This window comes from Notothenia rossii, assembly GCF_949606895.1.
Source record: "Notothenia rossii genome assembly, chromosome: 4".
Classification (NCBI taxonomy): domain Eukaryota; kingdom Metazoa; phylum Chordata; class Actinopteri; order Perciformes; family Nototheniidae; genus Notothenia; species Notothenia rossii.
In genome coordinates this window covers 32,635,758-32,644,025 of record NC_136902.1, presented here as the reverse complement: position 1 = coordinate 32,644,025, position 8,268 = coordinate 32,635,758, and positions in this window count along the sequence as shown.

Sequence of the window (8,268 nt, the reverse complement as noted above, 5' to 3'; positions counted from 1 at the left end):
TCCAACAACATTCTCCTTTGACCTGCCGTGACCTGTACTGCTTTGCTGTTGGATGTTTTTGTCAATACACATACACTCTGTAGATATAGGAGCTAAGATTTAGGGTTTTCAAAGAACATTAAGCAGCTTTCCAAAAGGTTGGTGCTGGTCAATGTGTCCGGAAAGATTTTAATGTCCCAGACAATTGGGAGAAATTGCCACCAATAGACGAGTGAATGATACAAAAATAATAAGTACAAAAAAATGTCACAAGCCTATATTGTAACTCTCAACATACATCATTTCCCTCAGCTTAAAGTCTTCTTATTCTCATATAGAAACAACGAAATTATTGAAGCATTGAGCATTTTGTAAAGCAAAACACATGTAGGATTGCCTGACATTTAAATTAGGACATACTGTACTGCTGCTGACTTTTCACTGGACATTATGACTGGAGAATTTTTTATTTTAATGTATCAATTGGTCAAAGAAACACTGGCCTATGTTCTAGTTAACTTCAACCAAAAAGCCTCAATATGCAGTTATCAATTATTTTGTATTACAACATTTGAAATGTTTTACTCCAAAATTACTGGAATGTTTTTTTTCACCGTCAAAATATCATGCATGGCTATAAAACATAACCAAAGTCTGTCCAGGATATAAGAAACCATGGATCTAGCCAAAAGCAATTTGATTAATATTGTCTATCTAGTTAAACTGTACTGACAAACCACCAATGTCAATGTCAGGAAGTAACATCCATCCCAAGAAAATATGCACATTTTACTTTTACAACTGAATGGATTTTTGTGGCAAATGTATCTTTACTTATCTTTGCTGATGTCAGAAGCTGTAAGTAATTGCTGCAAGAGGTATGGAAAGACAATGCAATTAAGTTCTGCTATACCGTCTTCAAAAAATAAAAATCTGCAACAGCTACTTTGACACTCCTCAGGCCTTGTCAACAGTGCTCAATGGCTGCACGGTGAAAGTTCACCAACCTTTAACATACTAAAAATGAAGATGCACAAGAATCCCTTCATTCTGTAAGGCTCATCGGGAACAATAAGCTTGAAGATGTTATTTGGGGCTTGTCTAACACATCCTCTATGTGCAGACATAACGGGTGTGATCTAATGTCAACTAGATTTCCAGATGCAGAGGCTCAACACTTAAGACCCATGACATGAAGATAAGAAAATATAAACAATTATTCAGCTTTCCCGTCAGCTTTTTATTTGGCATGTATTGTCATTTTTAGCGATCGTAAGGTACACAAGTTCTAAGAGAAGGGGTTCCTTGTTAGCACTTAAAATAACAGCTTGAGTAAAAATGCCTGTATAAACCAACGCACACAATATGACTTGCCTACACTCAAAACCACAATATTTATATGCAAGCAGTGTAGATTGTACCAATTAAAAAACGTTTTAATTGTCACATTAAACAAACATCAACTGATATGAATTGTAAGATGTTGCATAACATTTCCCCATGTTACACAGTCATTTCCTATGTATTGTCTGTATTCGTCTGTCTATTTGTTTAACTTCACATTTGTGTTTTGGGGAGACATAGAAAGAAGTTTGTTTATAACAAAAAAAAACTTTAAAAAGTAAATGAACTCAGTTTGAATAGAAAAAATAACTGTTATGCCAACAAAATATATTTTTATAAAAAATATTTTTGTAGCGGCTGCTAAAGGTATTTGTACCTTAACATGTTATTGTTCAGGAATATACATCATTTTATTTAGTTGTCATATTTAATTCGAGTGGAATCTGCCTGGTTCCTACTGTAGGTCACTAAACAAACGTGTGAAGCATCAGTCTAGTTAAGCTAGCTGATGGCGCAGTTCAATTATCTCCACGTATACAATGTCAATAACCTGTTTCCAGAACGTACTTACTGCAGTACATTCATAAACCATGTGTACATATGTGCCAATAGTCTTTTGGTTACAGAGAAGGCATATGGGGCTTGGAATAATCCTTAATTGACAGCATTTTCTGGTCGACAGGTAATATGTGTATCATTTTATACTGTATCAATTGGTGATTGTGGTTACGCGATGTTAAGGAGATATTATTCCATATTCTCTTCCAATCAATAGTCTGCATATACTTTTTTAGATCTGCGTTCCATACTGCAGAGATGCCAATATATCCGGTTAATTTACCTTGCAGCTTTTTATATATGAAGTAGTGCCGCTCACACTGTTTGGACTTAATATGACCTTACCTAATTGATGTGTTGGCAGAGGTTGATTCCAAGGAACTCCATATGTGTGCATGGCAGTACGTAGTTGCAAATAGAAAAAGAAAGAAGAGCCAGGCACATTATACGTGTCTTTCAATTCTTGGAAGGACATCAAGCCGTTGTTGTTGTTTATGTCAGAAAGATAATGTATTCCTCGAGTTTGCCATTGTGGGAATTGGATTGCTTTTTTCCCAATACGTAGTAACAGGTTATGAAAAATGGGTAATGCTGTTAACTTTTAAGAAAGCTTCCTTGGAGTCTTTTCAGCTAATCCTGCTCTCAGGTTTAAATCACCGCTAACACCCCAAAACAATATTTGCACCGGGGCCAATCACAACCTTGCTGGTTGAAGCTTTTGATTTTTGCCAACAGGGATTATGTCTCATATTACAGTTTAATATACATTTTGGTTCAATAGGAATGCTTAGTAAATATGAATCCCTATAACCTTTACTCATAATGGTCACGTTTCAAAGGTGTGTATCTGCAGCACTCTGGGTATTTTCTGCTCCCTTTCATGTGTGCATCATGCAAAAATGTATTTTTTATCTGAATTTATGGTAAATGAATGAATAAAAGGTAAATGTTGCATATTTAATTGGATTTCATTTACCGGGTACAGAAAGTCACTTAAGAACTGTATACATATATAATGATAACAAAAATACATTTTGGACCTACTTACTCCATTGTACTGTATTTTGTCATTGTCTCATATGCTCATTTGTTTATTATTTGTAAACGCAGGAACAATTAGTTAATATAAAATGAATTTTTCATACCTCTCTGACACTGAAATGAGACACATTAAACCTTTTAAATGACTCAAACTGTTTTATATAATAAATAACTCCAACCTCCTGTCTGATCATGTCTTGTCTTGGTTTATATTGCATGGATTCACAATGAATGCACCAACTAAAGAAATGTTGTCAGATCATCCACTGCAGTCATGACAGCTCCATCCTGGGGGGTTGGAAGAGCCAGAGTCACGGCAAAGCCTGGTTCTCTGCTGAGCTCCATATCCTCACAGTGAGTGTAGAATCCTCCGCCTGTTCAATCTGGCTGATTGCTAGAGCATTCTGGATGACACTGAATGCTAAAGGTTCATCAGTTTTCGTACCAGCAGATGGCAGAGCTGGAACCACAGCAGAGTCGGTTTCCAGGTCTTACCTGAAGACGTCCTACAGACTACCTCTTTATAGCAAAAAAGTTCAATTAATCTTGGTGATATTGGTGGTATTTTCAATTGAACTTACTTACATCTAATTATGGTAATTATAATGACACATAATGCTTTGACCTTGACTCTCACCAGCGTGCACCATGGGCAGAGATGAAGCAATTCTTACAGTTTCTTGGTGAAATGCCCGTAAAGTGAAAAACGATCTTGACCTTATGTATCAAGAGGCACCATCCTCAGGCAAGAGGGGTGGGCAGAAACTCATTAAACTGTAACGCACAGACGGAAATTATTGTAGCTATATTGGAAAGACAGCAGTTGGAAGAAAAATAGTCGCTAACATTTACAGTTTTATGCTCAAGCATGAGGGTACCATACTTCAGGATATTGCTTGCTTGCTTTCAACACTCAATGCCATTTTTGATAGGGAGGGTGCAGTTAAATATGTTAAACTAATAAACACCTGGTTGTTAATATGTCTACATAGCTAAAACAAATGCAGTTTAATACAACAAATCTTCAGTATATTAAAAAATATATGTGCAACTAAATGGTAAAACTGCACATATAATAACCATCAGAACGTTTTGGTCACAGTTAACCTGCTATGATGGCAACTGAGTGTTTAGTGAAACAAATTATGATGATTTGTTTTTTTGTCACCGAGGACTATTTCAAATGAAGGATTATTAAAAGTCATTCCAGTTAAAGCTGCTAGCTGTAGGGGCTCTCTAAAACACATAGAGGTTTTTTTCATCTAAAGTATTTGTCCTAGAGGTGTCAGATCCTCACAAATCACCACAAATCTGTTGAATTATAGATCTGTTTTAAGATCTATCGTTAAAAGGTTTAGAAATGAAAACGTGTTAGTTAAGGGAGTCATGGTGGTTTCTGTTAGAAATAAGCACTCAAGATGGTTACCCAAAATTTGTGAAACCTCTTGCGAGAGGTTGAAAATTAAACCTGACCTCATGGTTAAAGGTAGAAAAGGTTTTTTGAGAGCAGATCCCAACAATGTTTTCCACAACCATAACACTTGGTTAAGTTAACGGAATTGTTGTGCTAACACTTAAAAAAACAAACAATGGTTTTAGAAACCATTTGACAGTCCCTCATTAGGTCCACTAGACTAGAGCATATGGTGACAGATCTATTGCCAAATGCTACCTTTTCAAAATGATCTCCTGCCAAAATGTTTGTTAATTCAGTCATCTCTTCCCAGACTGGAGGTGTCTGAGGCCAAGCCTTCAGCTTTACCGCTCTATCATCTGATATTCTCTGTAAACCTTTCCAAACCAAAGCACTAAGATGCTTTTCGGAAGCTGGGCTTAGCTCTGCTTAGTACCAGATGACTCCTCAAGCCCCATGCTGCTTCCAATACCGCAGAACTGCCTGCAGCCAGGCCATAAGTGATAGAGAGAATGAAGCGGGAGCACAGGGAGAGCAGACACGGTGAGAGACGATGGGGGTAGATGAGAGGTCGGAAGAGATAAAAGGATGACAGGGGAAGTGGAAGAGTGACAGAGAAGGCTGTAGAGGCAAAGAGAGCGAAGGAGGGGGGGGTCTAAGATTACCAGTTTGTTTGAGCATCCGTCCATCCCGCTGAGACAGAGAGATGAAAGTGTGAGGATAGCTGGGCGGCTAGTGAGAGGAGAGGTGAAGTGAGCTCCTGCGGGGACAGCAAGGAGCAAAGAAGGCGGGTGGTTAGAGTTGGTGAAAATAGCCAGAGCTGAACTACAATCTGAATTCCTAATGCCACATTTGCTTTTCATTGTCTCCAGTATTGTGTGGTTTTCAGCTTGCCAGCAAAGCACTTATAATCAGAGCTCAAGCGCGATAGAAAGTCCCTTATGGGTGCTGTTCTGGATTTCATCAATCTAGCCTGATGTAATATAGGTAAATTGTCACAGGAATCCGTCCCCGAGAATAGCTTTAAAAATATATTCCTTTTAGGAAGTAACTTGGATACCTGATGGAGGGTCCTTTGGTACATTTCCAAGTGCACAGTTTGAAGAACACACACAGAGAGCAGGGTTTAAACTAAGGCCAAAGTCTCTAAGAGATCCCTTTAAAGTGGACCTATCATGCTATATTTGAACAATATATTGTCGGACCATACCTATATAAAGTATATAAATATATAGTATTTTTTTCAAAATACCAAACAGACCCTGCATTTTAGCCATGCCTCATTTCGCTCTATTTGCTCTTTCCAGCCCTGTTTTTGCAGGGGCTGATTCTGTGACGTAGCTTTAATGGAAATGAGCTGCAGCTGACCACGCCCCCCTGCAGGAGAGGGGAGTGTGCTTTGAGATCAGTTGCTGGGCTCTCAGAAGAGGGGGACAAAAAGAGATCTCCGTCCTCCTTGTATTATTCTTATACAGTGTTGGGACTAACGCGTTACTGTAACACAACTACTTTTTGCGGTAACTAATAGCGTTACTAGTTACCTATTCCCATTAAGTAACGCCGTTATAGTTACTGTGATTTAAATGGGTGCGTTACTGCATTACATTATGTGATGGAACTGAACCGAATCTCCCTGTGGATGTAACTTACAGGCGAATACAGCGATGTCCTCTCACAGCACCATGGAAAAGTGAAAGTAACCAGAGAGGAGTGATGATTGGTTAACGCGGGGTAACATTTCAGGGTAAGCCAATCAGAGACAGAGTTGGGCGGTCTTGCCTTATGGGGAAAATACACACAGACAAACAATTGCTAATGCTAACACACACACACACGGCAACGCTCACCACCAGCACACACACACACAATGGCAGATGCAAGTATCAGCGAGAGCAGCAGTGCATTTGCAACTTGGAAATATAACCACTATTTTCAATTTGTGGGGATAAAGGACGCAAAACATATTACGGTAAAATGTAAACTGTGTGCAGGACAGAAAGCATTGCCCACATCGAAAAACAGCAATGCCAATCTCCTGAAGCACCTAAGTAATGTACATGGGGCTATAAAACTAGTCGCCAAAGACCCCACCGTCTCAACCACCGGCAGTGACCCAGATGGAGCAACACCATCTAAACAGCCAAAAAACTATTTTTTTAAATTGCCACATGTCACCCAGTGTCAACTAAACAGATTGATTGCCAGGTATGTTGTTGAGGACATGCTGCCCATCGCAACGTTCAAGTCTGTTGCCTTCAGAGAACTAGTCAGCAAAATACCAGTGAAAGCATTTCATTTTCAATTGTATTGTTAATATTTTGAAAGTAAAGTAAAGTAACTGGTTACAAGTTACTTTTATAATTTAGTAACTAATAAAGTAACTAGTTACTTTTGGAGAGCAGTAACTATAACTATTACTAGTTACTTTTTAAAAGTAACTTTCCCAACACCGTTCTCATATGATTTTATAGAGTCATTATTCATTTGTTTTAAAGCTCAATAAATAACAAAGAAGAACTTTGACCGGCACTTTTCTAATTTTGTCCGGAAGATTTCAACTTTAACGGACATGTTGACCGGCGAAAAAAAATCTAACTGAAACTCTGCCACACTCTGCTCGTTCCTTTGGAAGAGGCGGAGAGGTGGGTGTTTGTCATCTGCAGGAGCAAACGGATGAGATGATCCATAGCCGCATCGAGCCAGTGGTGGACTCACAGCTTCGCCAGGAACAAGTTGGTTTTCGACGTGGAAGGTCAACAGTAAACCAGGTAACGCTACTCTCTCAGGACATCGAAGACAGCTTCCAGGACAATGAGAAAGCTGGGGTAGTGTACCTGGACCTGACTGCCGCATATGACACCGTCTGGCACCGTGGACTCCACCTGAAGCTGTTGAGGACAATACCAGACCGGCATATGGCTAAGTTCATCATGGAGACGCTTACGAAACCCGCTCCCGCCCCACTGCGTCAGGCCGTTGTGTCCTTGGGCAAGACACTTCACCTGAATTTGCTCCTGTGGGTATTGTCCACAGTACATGTATAATATCAATGTGTACTTGTAAAAGCACCTCAATGACTTTGAGGTGTGAAGATGGGCGGATGTGCATTGGTCAAGGAGGTGAAACCCGCCGCCGCTGCGTCTGTAAAGCCGTTGTGTCTTTGGGCAAGACACTTCACCTGAACTTGCTCCTGTGGGTATTGTCCACAGTAGATGACCATTACATGTATGTATGATCTGTATATGTAATGTGTATTTGTAAAGCGCTTTGAGTCATTGATAAAGCACTATAATAAATATAAGGATTATTACCAACTGCAGCTTTGTCCTCCAGACAGTGGCCAACGCAGCAGGCTCAGAAGACTGAGGAACGATGTTCCACAGGGGTCGGTTCTCTCGCCGATGCTGTTCAACATTTATGTACATGACCTACCTGACACAACATCCAGAAAGTACGGCTATGCAGACGATCTAGCCATCATGCTGAGACGACCAATATGGAAGGCAATGGAAGATGGCCTTAACGACGACATGAGCACCCTGGTAGCATACTTTCAAAGGTGGCGTCTACAGCTCAACATCGGAAAGACAGTAGCAACGGCATACCATCTTAGCAACAGAGAAGCTAGGAGGGAGCTTGAGGTGCATTTCAACAATGAACGTCTGGAGGTCCAGCAAGCCCCGAAGTACCTCGGTGTGCGTCTGGATCGGACACTGTCCTTCAAACAACACCTTGAAGAAGTCAAGTCCAAGGTAACATCAAGGGTCGCGCTGATCCACCGCCTCGCTGGAACAACCTGGGGAGCCTGCGCTAAGACGCTGTGATTGTCGACCCAAGCCCTGGTCTTCTCTGCAGCGGAATACTGCGCCCCAGCCTAGAGCAGAAGCACTCACGTAAGTAAGGTTGACGTGGTCATCAACAACGCCCTCAGG